Raw genomic sequence first — 21020 nt, 5'->3', positions numbered from 1 at the left:
TGTTTGTGGTTAGACCCAGGAGGTAGGAATTTAAATCAACAAATTCAAGTCGCTTGTCTTGGCTGTGACTCAGTTTCCAGTGCCTAAAACAGGGCCTGGCACACAGTAGGTCCATCATTTAAGTCGCTTGTCTTGGCTGTGACTCAGTGTCCAGTGCCTAAAACAGGGCCTGGCACACAGTAGGTCCATCATTTAAGTCGCTTGTCTTGGCTGTGACTCAGTGTCCAGTGCCTAAAACAGGGCCTGGCACACAGTAGGCCGAATGAATATTGGTTGAATGAATGAATGAATGAATGAATGAACTGTCTGATGCTGCCAGGTTTTCCAGTGCTCTCTCATTTTATCCTTCCCACGCAGACACCAGTAAGCTGCGTTTTAAGACGGGAGACTGAATCCCCAAAAGGGATGGGGATTTGCCCAGGGCCACACAATCAAGCCTGAGATTGACTTCCCTGCCCGAGGCCTGGCTCCAGCCGTGACCCCCTGCCCCCCGGTTCCAAATTAGACATCGCGGCCAGCCGTGTCCGACTTCACACCAACATCCTTCTCTTCCAGCCGTGTCTCCCCAGAACCTGTTTTGTGAAAATCTAATCACGCCTGCCCGCCCGAAATTCGACATCAAAATGACAGCCGAGCCCTTGACTCGGGGTAATTAAGAGCGTTTTGGGACGCCTTGCTTGATTAAAAGCAGATCATCCATTCAGAATGAAAATTCACAAGGCAAATTGCTTTTGTTGCCGCCACGGTGCGATTTTAAACGAGGCTCTGGAGCTGATAAAGGCCGTCTGTCGGGCTGTCCGCCTGCTCAGGAGGCATGTGCATGGCTCCCTTTGCCGGCCCCCTCACCCCCGCATTTGGGCCTTGGAGGGACCCCTGTCTGGGCATCAGATCCTCAACGTTGTCCCCAAACCCATTCCCATCTCAGGGCCACCCCAGCGTTTGCCTACCAGTTCCCACTACCTGTTCCCACTAACCCCCTATAGGCCCAGCCTCTGCCTCCTCCCTGGCCGCCCCGCCTCCAATCCTAGCCTTCCTATCCACTCCCCTCAAAGGGCTCCTAAAACCCGATCAGGCTCCCTGCTCTCCAACCTTCAGCCAACCTACCCGCCTTCCTTTTCCAGGCTCAGCTTAGAAGTCATCTCCCCTGACCTCCAGGCTGGGCAGGGCCCCACTGGCTCTGCGGCTGCCTAAAAGCCCCCATTAGAGCTCTCACCAGCCATGTCACATGTCCATTTCCCGCCTGGACTGTGAGCCCTGGGAGCCTCGCTATGTCCCCAGCCCGAACAGGTCAGAGCACTGATGAGGGAGCGGGAAACAGTGAATGAGTGATGACTGCTTGGGGCGAGGGGTGCTAGGGAGCCAAGGACCTCAACATCTGACCCTCAAGCAACCGTGGTCTCTGCCCTGCAGCGCACCACTCTGCAGCAGGCGGAACAGGACGGGGCCGCGCCCCTTCTGGGCCAGGGCATGGACTGCTAGTCAGAGACCGTCCAGAGTTCTCCTTCCCTGTGCCAGAGACAGGGACATCCCAACATTCAGAGCCCCCACTCCTGCTATTTTTGTCCCTCCCTTCTCCAGCCAGTGAAGGAAGCCCCATCAGAGCCTCAGCTCAAAGCAGAATATTTCTCTCGCTAAGGAGGGCCAGCTCCTCCGTCAGACTCCTTCCCCATCCCCAGGACAAGGGAGGGAGTGGGCTCCCCCTGCTGCAGAGGCTGGGGCTGGGGTTGAGGAGGAGGAACTGCCGTGGGAAGTCCTTCCTGCAGTCTCACCTTGGGCCAGGGAATGTGTGGTCTCATCTGTTATGATACAGCCAGTAATGGGGAAGGTCATTGTTACAGCTTCGCAATCTTGCCATTAAGGGTGTGAAAAGGCAAAGGCCCAGTTGACATCTGTCATTTGTTTAAAACTGTGGGGCTCTGGCTAGTTTGTGCAGTGGCTTAGAGCGTAGCCTGCGGACTAAAGAGTCCTGAGTTCGAGTCCCAGTCAAGGGCACGTATCTCAGTTGCAGGCTCAATCACTGGCCCAGGCAGAGTGTGTGCGGGAGGCAACCAATAGATGTGTCTCTCTCACATCAGTGTTTCTCTCTGTCTCTCCCCCTCTCTTCCACTCTCTCTAAAAAATCAATGGAAAAATAGCCTCTGGTGAGGATTAACAACAGTAACAACAGAAACAAACAAACAAACAAATAAATAACTAAATAAAAACTGTGGGCATCCAGATGCTTTAGCCCAGCAAACTCATTTCTAAGAATTAATATTGCCAAGCAGGGGTTCTCACGGGGAGGCAACTCTGCCCTCCAGGGGACACTTGGCGGTGTCTAGGACCATCTGTGGTTGCCATGACGGGGAGTGCTCCTGGTAACGAGTGGGTGGGGGGCCAGGGATGCTGCTCAATGCCCCACAGTGTGCAGGAAGGCCCCCCACAGAGAATGGTCCAGCCCCAATGTCTCCTGTGCAAAGCAGGGTGGGGGGAACCCTGATGCCACGTGTCTAGGGACACTCGCTCTGCAACAGGCATCTCTTAGACATTCTCTAATCTCCTGTGGGAGGGATGTAAACTCCATCCTATTTTCCAGATGCAGAAAACCAAGACCCAGACCTCCAAAGGCAGGGCCCCAAGGTCACACAGCCCATGGAAAGGTCAGGCTAAGGCAAGCAGTCTCCATCTCATTCACTGATGGGTACCGGGTCCGAGCACCGGGCCTGGCACACAGTAGGTACTCGGGAAATGCTGGCTAAAGCGCTGAGCTGGGACTCAAACCCAAGCCTGCTGATTGTTGTTTGGGTTGTTCTGACTGTCAGAGCCTCCCACTCACAGCCTTGGACCAAGAGACCCCCTTAGCTGCCCCGCTGTGTCCCCGCAAATCCGGGGCAGCCGAGCCCCACAGGAGGCGGTGGCTGAAGCTTAACCTCCCCATTGTGGCCTCTGAAAAGGGAGCAGGTGTTGGCGGCCCCAGTCGCTGCCTTTGTGCCCCGAGCTGGTAGAATCCTCTGCTGGGAACCGGCCTCCTTTCAACCCACTCAATTCCACTTCCACCTTTGCCAGCCACATTCTCCACCTGAAAATCCCCCGTTCGGCCCGGAATGCTTGTCTTTGTTCATCTTTTTTTGGCCTCCCCTGCTGTTTAATCGTTTCTTGTCGGAGCTGTGGGAGGAGGGGAGAGGGAGGGCGAGAATAAATAAACAGGGAGGGGAAAATAAAAGAGATCCTCCAGTGTTCAGCAGAGGTTTGCATTGAAGGGGATTTCGCCTGGCACTTTGAGATATTGACAAAGGCGGGCGAGGGGCGGGCGCGGGAGTGGGGGGAGGCATCCAGCGGGCGCGCTTGGCCGGGGCCGCTGCATTGAGATATCCACAAAAACAAATTCATCGAGCTTGTCCTTGTGCTGGCCTGGCTGCCAGACGCTCATTAACCCATGCCGGGGAGATGGCCATCCATGCTCCACGGGCCCCCGAGAAGGAAGGCTGGGGGGAGGGGCAGCCCCTCACTCCTCAGGACTTGCTGTGTGACCTCAAGAATCTGACTGCTGTCTCTGTGCCTTGTCCATTATTGGCCCTTTATGTGGTGTGTGTGTGTGTGTGTGTGAATATATTTTTATTGATTTCAGAGAGAGGAAGGGAGAGGGAGAGACAGAAAATTCAATGAGAGAGAATCATCCATCGGCTGCCCCCTGCACGCTCCCTACTGGGGATGGAGCCTGCAACCCAGGCATGTTCCCTGACCAGGAATCGGACCATGACTTCCTGGTTCATGGGTCCACGCTCAACCACTGAGCCACACTGGCTGGGCAATTGGTCCTTTATGTTCCCACCTTAGAGGGATGTAGGATGTGAGGGTGTCGGGGGCGGGGTTTGCCCGAAGTCACCCAGCTGGCAGAAGGCAAGCTCCTCCTTCAGGGCTCCTTACCAGAGGCAGTGAGGGAGGAGGGGCCCCTGGAGGACAAAGGCACCATTTTAACATCATCTGAAGGCTCATTCCCAGGAGGCCTCAGGTGCCTTCCCTCCCCTCTCTGGGCCCTTTTCTCTAATAATAACAATGCATCCAACGTATGCTGTTTAATTCAGGTGCTCAGGCCAAAATACTGCCCGAGTTCCTACTGTGCGCCAGGCTGTGTGTTGAGCACGGGGGACACAGCAGTGACTGAGGCAGATGGCCCCACCCTCCTGCGCTCACAGATGATCCTGTGACCAAGCAGATTCCAGCCCCAGGGGGCTGAGGGCTCTGACAGGGGTCACAGAGGCGCTGGCAGACGCACCCGGGGTACCCTGAGCCATCATGGACTGTTTCCTCGCGTGAGAGGTGTCTGGCCTTCCAGGTCCTCTATGGGTGAGCAAGAGAAAAACAGGTGAAATGGAAGGGAGTCCCAGGCAGAGGGCACAGCGTGGGCAAAGGCCTGGCAGGGGGGATGGGCGTTCAGGGTGCAGAAAGAAGCCCAGAGAGAGCGGGGAAGGGGCAGGCCAGATTCTAAGTCCCCATTAGGCACAGCACAGGACACGTGGCAAAGCCTTGCCAAAGTCATTCCTGCCTTCGGGGCTCTGCACCAGCCGGTGGGACGGCGATGAAGGTTATTCCCATTTTCCAGATGAGAAAACAGGCTGCTCAGGCTCAGCACGGCCGAGCCAAGGTCACAGGCCTCCCTGCAGCCACTGCCCTTCCACGCGAGGACCTTACACGGAGTGTGTGAGACGGATGAAGCAGGGCCTTCGGTGGCCTTTCCAGGAAAAGGGCTTGTGTACGTGGAAAGGCTGTTCAGAGTCGCCCCAGGCATGAGTTTCCTCGGGCTGCGTAACCAAGGACCACAAACCTCGTGAAACGCTTGGAAAACAACACTAACTGATTCTCTGATTAGTCCTGGAGGTCAGCGTCTAAAAGGGTCTCCTGGGGCTAAAGCCAGGTGTGAGCACGGCTGGTCCTCCCGGAGTTTCTGGCCTTTTCCAACTTCTAGGGGCGCCACATCCTTGCTCATGGCGTCTTCCTCCATCGTCACAGCCAGCAGCGTAGCCACTTCCATCTCTGACTCTGTCCCTCCTGCCTCCCTCTTATGAGGACCCTGTGATGACACTGGCCCCCCCCCCACCCCCTCCCTTGGTTAATCCAGGGTCATCTTCCATCTCAGGGATCTTAATTCATCTGCAAAGTGCCCCTTATGTCATGAAAACAATCATAGTCACAGGTTCCGGAGATTAGAATGTGGATGTGTTTGGGGAGGGGCCATGATTCCTCCCACCCCTTTATGCCCAGAGGGGTCATGGCCCAAAAGGGGTCAGAATAGAGAAACTGAGCAAAGCCTTGGCATTGGAGAGACCTCAGTCTCCCATCTGTAAAATGGGCATCAATCATAGGCCTGGACTCAGGATTGCTGGAAAGATTTGCTCAACCATTTAACATCAGACATTCAGCAGTGACCAAAAGGAGCATGGCCGTTGTCCTCATGGGCAGGATGATGGACATCAGAAGACAGCAGCAACGCTGGTGAGATGAAGAGTATTGGGGGGCGGGACGGGGGGAGTCAGAGCAAAGAGCCATATGGAGAAGTGGGGGAAGGGTGTTGCAGGAAATGGGAATAGCACATGCAAAGGCCCTGAGGCAGGTCAGTGCCTGGTGTCCCTGAGGACCAAGGAGGAAACCGGAGAGGCTGGTCTGGGAGGAAGAGCTGAAGGATTCCCGGAAGGCGCGAGGCTGCAGCCTTGGCAAAGGAATGAAGCAGGCCAAGGGCAGCTGGTGGCAGGAGGGAGGGAACTGAGGCGGCCCACAAAGCTCCAGCCTTTAGAGTCTCAACTGCCTGGGGCCGAGGGAAGCCTTAGGAGGCTGTGAGCTGCACGGACCAGCCAGAGGCAGAAGCCCGGCCGGTGTGTAAGAGCCAGACTGCCTGCGCTGGAATCCCAGCTTTGCCGCTCCCATTCTGTGTGACGCTGGCCAAGTCACCTCGCTTCCATGGGCCATTGTGGGGAAATGGTAGTGCCAACACCACGGACCTGTGCGGGGACCAAATGAGCAAATCCACGACAAGCCCTGGGCAAAACCGCCTCCTGAACACACTTTGAGGCAAACCGCCTCCTGAAGATTCTGTGCCCCCCTGTCTCCCCCCCAGGCTTTTCTCTGATGACACATGTGCCCATGTCCCTGTGGGGGTGGAGGACTTCTTATTGTCAGGAAATGAACTGCCACCACCACCTGAGCTTGATTGCACCACCACCCACCCCAGGATCCACTCACCACAGGTGGGGGGGGGGGCACGTGGGCGATGTGAAAACTCCAACAGGCGGGGGGAGGGGGGGGACCAGTGGGGGGGAGAGAATTAATCACAGCGCCATTTGCATAGGCCACCTCAGCCGCTGCAAACAATCTAATAACAAAAAGTGCACGCTTTCTTGAGGAATCCGAGAGCGGCGTCCTGCGTTAGGATCTTGTTTCTTATTTTAAGGAAAAGCGCACAGTAAAACCCTGCTGTCCTCGGCCCCTGGTCCCGGGGCCAAGCCAGAGCGGAGCGCGCCAGGGGAATGGTGTCTTGCTGAGTGGGGTCTTCGTCCGCCTGAGTCTCGGAGGTTTTCTCTCCCTGAGGCACCTCCAGGTCTTCTGTTCTGCTGCCACACATCGTCCTCCTTCTAGTCTCCCCGCTGGGTCTGCCTTGTGCACAGTAGGGACACCGAAATGCAGGCTCAGGGGAGCCGAGTCCCTGCAGGGGGCTGTGGAGAGGTGCGAGGGGGGGCGACTCCGTGTTATCAGTCAGGTGTTTCTTCCTTCAGCAAATGAGGACCAAGCTCCCACCTGGAACCCCGGGATGGCGGCCCCGTCTCCAGCAGGATGGCCTGGCTGAGCCCCCACAGTGTGAGCCTACGGGTCCTCAAACTGCGGCCCGCGGGCCACATGCGGCCCGCCAAAAACATTTATCCGGCCCGCCGGTGTTTTTGCCGTCGCAGTGTGCATAGGAATTTGTTCATAGTTTTTTTTTAAACTATAGTCCGGCCCTCCAACGGTCTGAGGGACAGTGAACTGGCCCCCTGTTTAAAAAGTTTGAGGACCCCTGCCCACAGTGTCTCCAACCTTGTGCTGCCCCTGCCCCTGCCCCTGCCCCTCACATCCGGGGCTCCAGCCAGAGCTACTTGTCTTCCCTCCACTTCCCACCCCACAGCTGTCTCCACTGCCTCCCACCTGCCAGGGCTGGGGTGGGGGTCTGGGAGAGAAACCGCACACCAGGCCTGCCTCCCCTCGTCTGAGTGTCTGGGCCCCTGAGGGAGACAGGTCATGACCACATCCGTCCTTGAAGGGGTTTTGTGTGCGAGAACTATGGTGACTGCCTCAGTGTCCGGATGCCGCCCTTCGGCACCCCGGTGTGGTCATTGTGGGATTCCTTTATTCATTCAACAAACACTGGCCTGGGGCCCGCTTGGAGATGAGTCTAAACCAGTGGTCGGCCAACTCATTAGTCAACAGAGCCAAATATCAACAGTACAACAATTGAAATTTCTTTTGAGAGCCAAATTTTTTAAACTTAAACTATATAGGTAGGTACATTGTTATTAACTTAATAGGGTACTCCTAAGGCTTAGGAAGAGCCACACTCAAGGGGCCAAAGAGCCGCATGTGGCTCGTGAGCCGCAGTTTGCGGACCACGGGTCTAAACCATGCTGAGCCCGATTCCAGAGTCGGATGCTGGATCCTGCCCTTCACTGAGCCTCAGTTTCCCCGTCCATCTCCAGAGGACACTGTACCCCGCCCAGTCCTACCGCCTCTAAATCCTAAACCCAACCCTAGCGACCCACTTCAGAGCCTGGCCCCGCTGACCCACGTCGGCTTGGCCAGATCCACGAAGGCAAAGGGTTCTGCCCCGCCTTCTCCACTCAGAGCCCCAGGACCGGAGGTTCCCGGCCCAGGGCAGCACAGGCAAGGTCGAGCGTTGCAGCCCTGGCTGTAGATGGGTCTCAAACGCTCGAGTGCTGGAGGCCCTGCCGAGCGCTCCATCTCCTGCCCAGCGGGGACTACATTAGCCGCTCAAAACCCATCCGTGGAAATTAGAGCACAGGCCCCCGCGACAATCACGGGTCATTCTCGGCTCCTGTTCCCGGGCTTTCCCGCAGAGATGACAGCCCAGCAGCCGGTCTGGGGCAGGGGGGGACTGGGGGGGTTGCAGCCAGCCGGCTCCAACCTGAGGCCTCTCCAAGCCAGCCAGAGAAAGAAAAAGGGCAATCATTTGATGAGGGGGTGGGGGGCAGCGGTTAAGGGAGTCATTTCTCTGCTCCAGCACCTTCTATGGCTCCCAGCTGCCAAGGCTTCAATCCAAATGGTTCAACCTGACAAACAACAGCAAGTGATGGTGGCTCGATTGATTGAGCATCGCCCCATGCACCAGGGCATCACCAGTTGGATTCCTAGTCAGGGCACATGCCCAGGTTTCAGGCTCAATGCCCAGTAGGAAGCATGTGGGAGGCAGCCGATCAATGTTTCTCTCTCATCACCAATGTTTCTATCTCCCTTTCCCTCCCCCTTGCTCTCTGAAATCAATAAAAACATTAAAAAAGGAGAGGAAGAAGGAGAAGGAAGACTGCTTTACCAGCTCTTCCTATTTCTGACCACAGAGTCTGTGGGTTTCTTGCATGTCCTCCAGGCTTAGAGTCTCACAAGGCAAAGTGAGGCCAGGTTTTCATTTGGTTCAGAAGTAGTGTGGACTTCAGGAATGGTTTGATCCAGCATTCCAATTGGCCATCAAGAATCAACGTTCGCTTTCTCTTCTGATATCAAGTCCCAGCCTATTCCCAAAACTCCCCAAGTTTTTCCACCTCCAGGTTTTTGCTCATACCTGGCTGGCTTGTTCCACCCCTCCTCCCTGCCCCCTCCCTGCCCCCCAATTCCTCAGCCCAAATGTCACGCCCACATGTGGCAAAGCAGTAGAATCCCTGGGAAGGGAGGTCAGGAAGTTGACTGCTACCTAAGCCAAGACTTCACTGCCCCCCCCCTCGCCCCCCTCCGCAGCTGCCAGAGTGCTCTTGCTCCAATGTCACCTCCTCAGAAAAGCCCCCCGTGGTAACTTTTATTTGGCTGGGCCGTGGGGTGCGCAGCATTTGAGTGGGTAGACTGAGTAAAGCATGCGGCTCCCCCCAGTGTGGGTGGGCCGCATCCAGTTTGTTGAGCCTGAAAAGAACAAAAAGGCAGAGGAAGGGAGAGCTTCCTCTCTGCCTGACTTCTTGAGCTGGGACATCTATCTTCTGCCCTTGGGCTGGGACTTACACCATCAGCTTTCCTGGGGCTCCAGCTCGCAGACAATGGGGATCGGATGGTAGGGCATCTCAGGTTTCATTATTGCATGAGCCAATTCTTTATAATAAACAAATCTCTGCCTATATATATATTTATATCCGATTGGTTCTGTGTCTCTGGAGAGCCCTGACTAATCCACACCCCATGCTTCCTGCCCTAATTGCCCCACCACCACCACCAGCAGCCACTCTCTTTCTTACTTCCTTCGACCTCTGGAACTGCCTTCCTCATTTACTTGGGACTCTCTCTCCCCCAATTAGAATTTAAACCACCTCAGGGCAGGCCTTTCCTCCATCTTGGTGGCTGGATCCCCAATACCCAGAATGGTGCTTGGTATACAGTAGGTGCTCAATATATACTGGCTGACTTGAAGCATTGATTCTAGGATCTCTTGAGCCCTTCGGGGAGGCAGGGGAGGAACCCAGAGGCACATGTTGTGGTGGGAGAAACTAATCAGCCAAGTTTGCCCAAAATTATAGCCCCATCAGCAGCAGACCCAGAACTCAAACCTGGGCCCCGAGCTTCGGAATAACCAGGGCACGGGGCTCAGGAGCGAAGAGAGGGAAGACCTCTCACCTGCTGCCCTTTATGAATTGCTCGCCCCTCGGCACTGCTGACACTGGGGCTGGGACGTCCTCTGTGGGGGGGCTGTCCTGGGCCCTGTGGGGTCTGAGCAGCATCCCTGGCCCCTGCCCACGCAATGCCAGGAGCTGCCCCAGTCGTGACAACCACAGATGTCCCCAGACATTACCCAGTGTCCCCGGGGGACAGAATCATCCCTGGCTGAGATTCGCAGCCCTGAGGAACTGGCTCCTTGCCCACCTCCCTGCTTCCCCCGCTGCGTACATACCCGCAGCGCTCATAGGCCCAGGCTGGGAAGACCCTGCAAACTCATGCATTCCAGGCCGGGCCCAGCCCACCCAGTCACAGCCAGACCCAGGGAAATTGGATTAACTCGGAGAAGCTGGCCAAGACGATCCGTCATGCCATCTGAAGGACAGCGTATTGATCTCCACGTTGCAAAAAAAAAAAAATTAAATGATATCCTTTTTTGTTATTTAAAACGCTGCTTAAGCAATTCTGTAATGGAACAGCCTGGCCCAGGTCCAGGAGCTCCCTGGGCAGCGGCAGCCTCTCCAGGCCGGTGCCGGACGAGGGACTGTGGACGCGGCCCTGTCTTCCCTGGGTAATTGATGACCCCGGAGAAAAGCACCGTTTTGCCGGCAATGTGCACAGCTTTGATTTATTAAAGACATAACAATTATGAAAATAGCTGATTTATAATCAACTTGCCCAAGGACCTAATTGATTTCTGGGGTGAAATTTAGAACGGGAGGTACTGACACCCTGAGGGCAGGGCCACCAGCCTTGGGGTGGGCCGTGATGGGGTGGCTGGCAGGCCGGCATGGGTGCAGGACGAGGGGGTGGGAAGACAGTGGCCTGGGTCTGGCTGCGTTCTTTGTCCCCTCGTGAGATGTTGGGCTTCTGGCCAGCTTTACCCTGGAGGTTAAACCTCCGTGGAGGCTGCCATTTCCAAGTGATGGAGGCCGGCCCTGGCTCCAGCAGAGGGTCGTGAGCCATAGCGCCCACACATCTCTCAGTGTGTTCCGTGCTTGGAGACCGCATTGTCACACCCAGACCATGTGCATAAATGAGTCTGCCCCACGGTGTCCAGAACCTTCTGTTCCTCCAGAGAGAGTCCCAAGTGAGGGTAGCCAAGTTTGATCAATAAAAATACAGGAGGCCCTAACCAGTTTGGCTCAGTGGATAGAGCGTTGGCCTGTGGACTGAAAGGTCCCAGGTTTGATTCCAGTCAAGGGCATGTACCTGGGTTGCGGGCACATCCCCAGTAGGAGGTGTGCAGGAGGCAGCTCATGGATGTTTCTCTCTCATCGATGTTTCTAACTCTCTATCCCTCTCCCTTCCTCTCTGTAAAAAAATCAATAAAATATATATTTTTAAAAATACAGGAGGCCTGCCCTAGCTGGTTTGGCTCAGTGAAAAGAGCGTCGGCCTGCGGACTGAAGGGTCCCGGGTTCGAGTCCAGTCAGGGGCACATGCCCCGGTTGCGGGCTGGATCCCTGGTGGGGAGCGTGCAGGAGGCAGCTGATTGGTGATTCTCTCTCATCATTGATGTTTCTCTCTCTCCTTCTCCCTACCTGTCTGGAATCAATAAACATATATATATATAATTTAAAAATACAGGAAGCCTAGTTAAATCTGAGTTTCAGACAAACAATAAATGAATTTTTAATATAAGTACATCCCACACAATATTGGGGATGTACTAATACTAAAAAATTATTCCTGGTTCATCTGAAATTCTAATTTAACTGGACAGTTTGTACTTTACCTGGCCATCCCACCGTGGCATTCAGGACCCCAGCCCCCTACCGCCCCACGAAGGCTCAGGCGCCGGAGGAGACTGCGGCAGCAGCTACTCAATGCCTGTCCGTGGCCACAGGGTGGCCGACTGAAGATTCAAACCCACCCCTGAGGTTTGAGACTTGCAAGCCCTCAGGCTCCTACCCTGCTTTCAGGAGGAAGTGACAACAGCTTTTCTTTCTTTTCAGGGACAGGTGAGGCTGATTAAAGGGACCAGGGCTGGTGAGAGACAGCTGTGGTTTCAGATCTCCCCAGTTCAGCCTGTGATTATTGCTGTGTGACCGTGACAAAAGAGCGTTGCCTCTCTGGGCCTCCATCTCCAGCACTGGAAAGTGGACATGATCATGGCATGTCCATCACAGGGTGCTGGGAAGAGGAACTGACTTGTAGGCACCCCTCCGGATGAGCACTCAAGATGTCACTTGGGCCCGGGCCGGTGGCTCAGTGGTTAGAGCGTCTCCCTGTGCACCAAAGGGTCTTGGGTTTGATTCCCAGTCAAGGGCACGTACCTGGGTTGCAGGTCCACTCCCTGCCCCCAGTCTGGGTGTGTGCGGAAGGCAACCAGCCAATGTGTCCTCTCACACTGATGTTTCTCTCTCTCTCTCTCTCTCTCTCTCTCTCTCTCTCTCTCTCCCCTTCCCTCCCTCGCTTCCACTCTCTCAGAAAAGCAATGGAAAAATATCCTCAGGTGAGGATTTAAAAAAAAAAATGGAGAGATCACTTGGGGTTCCCAGAGTCCTAACAAAGACAGAGCAGAAAGAGACAAAGCGTCAGAGACAAAGAGAGACAGTGGCAGAGAGAGACAGAGAGTCAGAGACAGAAAGACAGAGAGTCAAGGCAGAGAGACGAAGAGAGACCAACAGAGGAAGACGGACGGCTCCCCTTTGGAAATGGGGTGGCTTCCGGGGGTGGAAATTAAGTTTGCAAACCAGAGGGTTCAGTAGTTTCTCTAAGGCGGGGAGAAAGCAAACAGGAAGCGGGGATTTAGATGCAGAGCCCAGCAGCTGCCCAGGCCCAGTACCCGTGACGGCCCCGCTGAGCACTTTTAAATATCGTTAAAGATAAAATAATTTTTCCCCCTCTGAGCCGCGTGATTGATGCAGTGATGGGCCCTGCCGACAGGGAGAAGGTCAGGCTGGAATGTAATCAGTTTTTTCCAGAGCGATGCATAAACATGATGGCACGGTGGCAGGGAGAGGGACACACCGCTTGTCCCCAACCCTCTGAGCTCTCAGCAGAAGGGCACAATGAGATGATGGGGACAGAGGGGGCAGGGGGGCTTCCGGGAGGAGGTGTGGCTGCAGCTGGGGTTGGAAAGAGAAGCCATCACAGGCGGGGGAACTGCGCAAGCAAAGTGTGGAGGTCGGATATGTCTCTTTACGCAGCTTCCTGCCCCACCTGATCCCCACATCTCACTGCATGATTCTCAGCTTCAAACCTTCCATGGCCCCCAGCTGCCCATGCCACTAAGGGTTTTACTCCTGGCTCTTCCTCTTACTAGCTGTGTGATCTTGGGCATGTCACTGCCCCATCCAGCCGGAGTCTTCTCATCTGTAAAACAGGGTGATCATTGCTTCTGCACCCCATGGATATGGTGTGAGAACTTAAAGAAAGAACAGCAGTATCAATGCTTTTGGCTGCAAGTAACAGGAAAACCCAAGTCAACTTGCTTCAGTATTAAGAAACATTTTTTCTATCTTCTACTCATTAAGATATTTACCTAAAGTACTTATTCCAAGAGCCTTTGCCTATCAATCCCTCTACTCTCTATCTTTTAGCCCCTTCATCTTCCTCCCTAGCACTTACCTCCTGACACTAGGTATTTCTTCATTATCTGCTCTCTTCCTCCTCCTCCTCCTCCTCCTCCTCCTCCTCCTCCTCCTCCTCCTCCTCCCCCTCTTTCTCCTCGGAATGTCAGCTCCCTGGGGACAGGAATTTTTATCAGCTTCATTAGCAAGTTCCCAATGACTTGTTAAATAAATGAATAACTTGTTCATCCAGGGATGATTGATTGATTTAGCTGTTCAAGAACATAGTCCTGCATCTTCCTCAGTATGTCTACCATGTTGCTCCTCATGGTCGAACACATTGCCAAAGATCCAACCATCCACATCCTTATTCTAGCAGCAGGAAGGAAGAAGGACGGAAAGACAAAGTAGATTTTCTCCAGTGGACTGTCTCCTTTATGGAGTCTTCCCCGAAGCCCATCCCAAAATTTCATTGACTGGGACTCCGTCACATGGTCATTCCTCGCGAGCTAGCTGCAAGGGAGTCTGGCAGTCTTTAACAGAGTGCCATCCAGCAGTGGTTCTGGGGGTGGGGAAGAGTGGGAGGATGGGTGTTAGGAGGCAGGGAACAATGGACGTACTCCTGACTCCCACATCTGCCAAGGCCAGTTACCACCTGTATGAGCTTCCTAGGCTGCCACAACAGGTTACCACCAACTTAATGAAATACTTAGCCAAACAATATACACTGACTCTCTGACAGTTCTGCAGTCTGGAGTCCGACAAGGGTCTCCTTGGGCTAAAGTCAAGCTGTGGGTAGGGCTGGTTCCTCTGAAAGCTCCAGGGGAGAGTCCTTCTCCTGCCTTTTCTAGCATCTAGAGGTGCCTGCATCCTTGACTCATGGCCCCTTCCTCCATTGTCACAGCTAGCAATAGCTGCTCAAGTCCTTCTGGTGCTGCCCTCTCTCTGCTTCTCCCTGTCCTTCCTCCTTCTTCCATTTTCCCAAAGAACCCTTGGGATTACACTGGGCCCATTGGGACTCTCCACAACCATCTCTCTGTCTTGAAGTCAGCTGACTAGAAATCTTCACTCCATTTGCACCTAACTCCCCTTTGCCATGTGACTAACACTTCCCTCGTGGGCTCTGGGGGTTACGACCTTCACCCTCTTTGGCCTGTCCAACTCCTCCTCACAGCCTCCACGGAGGACAAAATACTGCTGGGCTCACTGCCCAGATAAGAACATTGAGACTCCCAGGGATGGGACGTGTGGGGGGTCCTCCCAATCTCAGAAATTCTAAAAGCTGCAATTTGAACGGGTGCATGTGTGACTGCAAAGCCCGTGCCTCCTTAACCACTGTGCTGTGTGTCTCATTACTATTGCTGTGGCGATCATTCACCCAGCCCACACCACCTCCAAGATTCATGCTCATGCTGAGCCTCTAGAGAAGGGTGTTACAAAGGAGAGCACGGAGGCATGGGAGCTTGAAGGACACTTCAAGGTCACCCAGTGGTTGGTAGACCCAGAACTTGAATCCAATTCTGCCTGGCAACAGATCACTGCCCTCCCTGCCTCTGGGGAGAAAGCTGCTGCCTACGGGGGCCACCCAGGACCCTGCTTGGGTAATTTGGCAGCTCCAGGGACTCACTAGGCCCTTTTTCTTTCTGACGGAGACTGGGGCACCGTAGGTGAGGGGAAGCGGGCCAAGTGCTGAGTCTGCAATGCAACAAATCTCCACAAAAGCCACCGGCCGCATGGCCATAGAGGCCCAGGACTCTGCACGATCAATCTCTCCCCGCCTCTTCACTGGTGTCCTCCATCCCTCCCTCTCCCGGTCTCTGCCCAGCTTCCTAGTGCAGAGGAGGGCCTGAGAGGCACAACAGAGCATCCAGGCTCACCAGGCATTGAAGGGTAGCCAGTCAATCACAGAGACACGCAGAGGCAGGATCCCGCCAAAGAGAGAGCAGAGGTTAAGAGCACAGTCCAGACCTGGTGGGTGTGGCTCGGTGGCTGAGCATCGACCTATGAACCAGAAGGTCATGGTTCAATTCCCGTGCCGGGCACATGCCCAGGTTGCGGGCTTGATCCCTAGTAGGACCAACCAAGACAGGTCTGCAGTTGGAGAAGTTCTGCTGATCACACACACACACACACACACACACACACACACACACACACACACACCCCTGGCTTGGTGCCTGTTACACGCTGAATTGTGCCCGTCCCCGGATTCATAGGTTGAAGTTCTAACCCCCAGGACCTCAGAATGTGACTGGATTTGGAGATGGGGCCTTTAAAGAGGTAATTGAGTTAAAGTAAGGTCACAGAGGTGGGCCCTAATCTAATAGGACTGGTGTCCTTAGAATATGAGGAGATTCACACACGGACGTGCTCAGAGGGTGGGCCACGGGAGGACACTGGGAGGAGGCAGCCTTTTAGGAGCCAAGGATGGAGGCCTCAGCTGAAGCAAATCCTGCTGACACCTTGTCTCAGACTTGCCTCCAGCCTCCGGGATTGTGAGAAAATAAATTTCTCTTGTTTAAGCCGCCCAGTCTGTGGTACGATGTCATGGCAGTCCCAGCAAATTCACACAGTGCCCTGTACCAGCTTCAGCAAAACTGGATCATCAATACTCAGGACTCTGGTCTGCAAGTGGCAAAGCAACAACAGCAACACCTGATTCGGATCAGCTTGGGCAAAAAGGGAGCTATTGTAATATATATATACACACACATATACACACATACATACATACAGCTTCAGGTACAGTTCTATCCAGGTGCTCAAATCACACCAAGATCCTTTTCTTTCCTCTCTATCGGCTCTTTTCATGGAAAGGTGCTTCCTATGTGGTGATCAGACAGCTTCTAGGAAGACCAGGTTTCCACCAGCTCAGTAACACCTGAGGGAAAGGGTGTCTTCTCTCCCACAGCAGAATTCCCCCCAGAAATCTAGTAAACGTTCAGGACTTCACTCTGACTGAGCCAATCTGGCTCACGGTGGGTGGTCCTGAGCCACTTGCTGAAGCCATAGGTTCAGCATCCTCTGACTGCCCCGCCCGGGGGGGTCTTGGATTTGACTCCACTGAGTCTTCTGCCTTGAGATCTCCCTCCGGGGCCACCTCAACTTGTCAGAAAGAGCCTCCGAAGGAAAGGAAACGAGATCTTCACCCCTTGGCTTGGTCAATTCCACCTCACCCCCACTGGCCCACTCTGCACATTAAGGGGTATGGGGAGAGGTGTATCAACCAGCTATTGCTGTGTAACAAATTGCCACAATCATAGATACTTGAAACAATACTTGGTTATTATCTCTTGACCCCATTTCTGTGGCTCAAGAGTCCGGATATGACTTAGCTGATCCTCGGCTCCAGGATGTCTCGAAAGGCTGCAATCAAGGTCCCAGCTGGGGCCGCGGTCAGCTCCTGGCTCCTCTGGAACAGGGTCTGCTTCCACGTTCAAGAGGCCTGGCACGCTTCCGCTCACTCTCCTGAAGCCCAGCTGCCTTGTGAATAACCCCAGGCTGGTCCCAGCCAACAGCCAGCTGACCCCCAAACAAGACAGCCCAGCCAAGATTCGCAGCGTGGCCTCCCCAGCCCCGAGTGGAGTGCCAGGGCAGGAGCCAGCCCGGTTAGGCCTAGAAGGATCACCAGCTAATCTGCGGGCTCATGAACAGAAATAAGTGCTTCCAGCCATAGGATTTGGGGCTGGTTTGACATATCCGATCTGCTATAGCAACATCATCACCGAACGACATTCCCCCGTGACCGTGGGCGCCCTGAATCCGAATGAAAACCAGAAGAAATTGTTCAACGGAGTCTCCCTGAATAAAGAAGTTCTGCTTCACAGAGTGAGGCTGCCCCCACTCTACAGAGGAAAGGTGGCTGGCAGCCCGTCCTGATTAAAAAATGTTAAGTTCCACTTCACCAGGCATCCCACTTCCCTCCCTTCCCACCCACCTTCCCGGGGGGCTCCGGAGCAAGGGGGTGCTCTTCCAGGCTGGACCAGGGGCCAGCTGAGCGTTCCGGGTCCCTTTAGCTGCCACAAACAGGACCATTGTGCCATCCTAGCCCCGGATGCTTTTGATGAGTCTCGCTCACAATCTACAGGCCTTTTCTCTCCAACCACCAAGACCCTCTCAGAAGAAGGAGCAATGCCTGCTGGGTGACGGGCGGCAGGGCCGGCTTCAGGAAGCCTCAGACCAACGCGCCGGCAGACGGGGAGCAGGACAGCTTGTGTCCTGGACTTGGCCATGACCTTGGGCTTGTCATTGTCCAGGAATGCTTGGTCCATAGAGGATGGCTCCGGCCACTAACAGCACTGCCGGGACCTGGCCCGGCCCGTCCATTCTCATTGGTCAGTGACATCAGCTGTACCTGTAACTAAATATGTTTGCTCTCACCCCGGGAAGCAAGGGCTCTCAGCCGAATAGCTCGGTGGTTAACAGCATAACGCGGGCGTTAAACCTGTGTAGAAAGCTTAGAAAAAGTGGAGGGGTAAATAAATGCGGGGATGATGATCCAGCCACACCAGGAGTCCCTTGCAACTCCATAAAAGACTAAGGAATGCCATGGAAGTATTGCTAAGATGCTTTGTTAAGATGAAAACGCGAGAGTAATGGATACGGAGTTTCTGTTTGCGATGATGAAAACAGTCCTGAGGATGGATGGTGGTGATGGCTGCACGATGTGAATGTACTTAATGCCACTGAGCTGTGCGCTTAAAAATGGCCCAGACAGCGAACTGCATGTTATGTGTATTTGACCACCATTTAAAGGGGGGGGGGGGGCGCAGGCAGCAGAAGGAAAGGTTTTGCCTCTCACAGGGCGACCCCACCTTGTGCTTCCCACCAGGTAGCCCCTCACAGGAGGTGTAGAAGCAGCGTCAGGAGCCAGTTTAGAAAAACCCAGGTCCGGAGAGGGGGGGAGTTGCCCAGAACCACCCAGCAAGGAGGGTGCACAGTGAGAATTAGAGCGACTCCAAGGCGCCTGAGTGAAGATGGTACCGCACGAGTCCTCTCCGGGGAGCGGCTGGTTTTGCTTAAACTCCTGACGGGGGAGGCACAGAGAACAAGAAGCGTCTTCCCTTCTTGCCGGGGCCTGAGCCTGGGGAATTCCTCCCTGGAGAGGGGCGCCAGCTGGTGAGGATGGCCCGTTAAGTCCCTGATCACGAGATGAGGTGATTTCATTATTGTCTGCAAAGCCCTGGGGAGGGCTCGTGCTCACAGATAATCACCCGTGATCCAGGGCAGTGGAGTCATCGAGGATCCTGAGGCTGCTGAGGGGGGTGCTGGGAAACGACGCTGTCCATCACCTCCGTGCGGAGAGGGGGGCTCAAGAGCTGGAGAAAGGGGGAACCTGCCCAAGGTCAGCAGCCAAAGAGGCGCAAGGTACTCACAGCCTCCGTGGTAAACCTGAGTCAGTCCCATCCCTCCTCCGCCCAGAGCCCTCCAGGGCTCCCTCCTCCCTGGGGACGAAAGCCCAAGTCCTCCCTGACGTCCACCAGGGAGGCCCCTGGCCCCTGGCCCCTCCCTGCCCTCACATCCTCCCTCTCTCCCCCTCCCTCACTCTGCTCCAGCCACACAGGCCTCCTCACTGCTCCTCCAACACGCAAGGCACGGTCCTGCCCCAGGACCTTTGCACAGGCTGCTTCCTCTGCCTGGACGGCTCTTCCCACATCATTGCTCACCTGGACCAGTGCAGTAGCTTCTGCCCTGGTCCCCTGACAACTGACCTCCCACAAGCAGCAGTCAAAGGGCACTTCTGAGCACCTGAGACAGGAGTCCACCACCCTCCAGGGCTCCAACCTCCCTCAGGATAAAAGCCAAAATCCTCCAGCCCCCAAGGCCCTGTACAAACTGCTTCTGTCCCCTTCCAGCCCTCACCTCCTCCCTCTATCCCCTCACACCCTCCATCACAGCCCCTGGCATTTAGCAAGAGCTCAAAAAAATCTAAAGGATCCAAAGCAGAATAAATGGGCACCTTGAACTTCTACACCCTTTGCTTGGACTCCTCTCTGGATGAGGAGCTCACTATCTCCGTTTTCCCTGAGCTGACCAGTCACTAGCAAGGTCCTCAGCAAAGTCTGGGCTGAGTTTTGTGTCCTGAAGTGTGTGTGTGTGTGTGTGTGTGTGTGTGTGTGTGTGTGTGTGTTGAAAGATGGAAAAGTAAAATGAGGTCACAGGGGGGAAATTCTGGAATTCTTGCCAGGTGGTCACTGTTTTGAATATTTTAAAAGCTTGGAGCGAGGGCCCTGGCCAGTGTGGCTCAGTTGGAAAGGTTACTTTTGTATATTCTTTCTTTATTTCTTTAAAATATATTTTTGTTGATTTCAGAGAGGAAGGGAGAGGGAGAGAAAGAAAAAGAAATATCAATGATGAGAGAGAATCATGGATCGGCTGCCTCCTGCACGCCCCCTACTGGGTGGGGATCTAGCCCACAATCCAGGCATGTGCCCTGACTGGGAACTGAACCATGACCTCCTGGTTCATAGGTCAATGCTCAACCACTGAGCCACACCAGCTGGGCAATAAAAATAGTTTTTAAAATAAATAAATAAAAGCTTTCGGGGGAGGAGGGAATGAGATTAGCCCAGACTGCCTTTCTCTCTCTCTCTCTCTCCTCCTCTCTTTGTCTCTGTGTTTCTGTCTCTGGGTCTCCGTGCTCTTCAAAGTCACACAGATACAGACACAGCTTCTCAGCCCTGAAAGAAAATTGCCAGCCACCCCAGCGGCAGAATAATTGAACCGGCAGGTGGCCAGGATTGAATCAAGTGAAGGGGTAAAGAGCAGAGGGCTGGGGGCTGCATTCCTGGCTAAAAGTGGGGCCCCGTCAGGGGGATATGCTCGCTATGGGCAGCAGGAGTGCAGGTGTGAGGGCCGAGGCAATCTGAGCCCCGCAGAAAGAGCTAGAGGCCCGTGGCCATGCCCACTCCTCCCCACACAGGTCCTCAGAGCCACCGGCTGGGGCAGCCTGCCTCACCCAGGCAAGACTCCCCACCCATCTTCCACTCATCCACACATTCCCTCATATCCCCCCCACCCACCCATGCCCCGCATCCTTCCATTCACCCCCCACACACACTCAGCCCCCCATCCTTTCATCCATCTCTCACCCATCCAACCGCTCATCCATCCTCCCATCCCCACCCACCGGTCAATTGGAATGAATAAACAAATGAATGAATGAACACTTAACAGTCCCACACTTACCCACCTGCCCACCCATTCATTCATCCACCCCCCCTCTGCCCACCCACTGGTCAATCACTCAATGAGCATTTATAAGCTATAAGCTACCATCAAGTGCTTTTCTTTCTGTGCTGGGTGCTGTAGACATCAGGATAAAAATGACAGCAGAAGCGCCCTGGCCGGATAGCTCAGCTGGTTAGAGCCTGGTTCCGATATGCCCCGATTGCGGGTTCGATCCCCAGTCAGGGCACATACAAGAACTAACCAATGAATGCATAAATAAGTGGGACCACAAATTGATGTTTCTCTGTTCTCTCTCTGCCTTAAAAAAATTTTTTAAATGACAGTTGAGGCCCCTGTTCAACTGGAGCTTAGTGTCTAGTTGGGAAGGTGAACGTTAAACGAACAATTGAACAAACAACTCCATCACGGACATCGCGCCGTTTCCTTGAGACACGTTCAGGC

Source organism: Myotis nattereri, assembly GCF_964212035.1.
Source record: "Myotis nattereri genome assembly, chromosome: 5".
NCBI lineage: Eukaryota > Metazoa > Chordata > Mammalia > Chiroptera > Vespertilionidae > Myotis > Myotis nattereri.
This window is presented reverse-complemented; position numbering follows the sequence as displayed.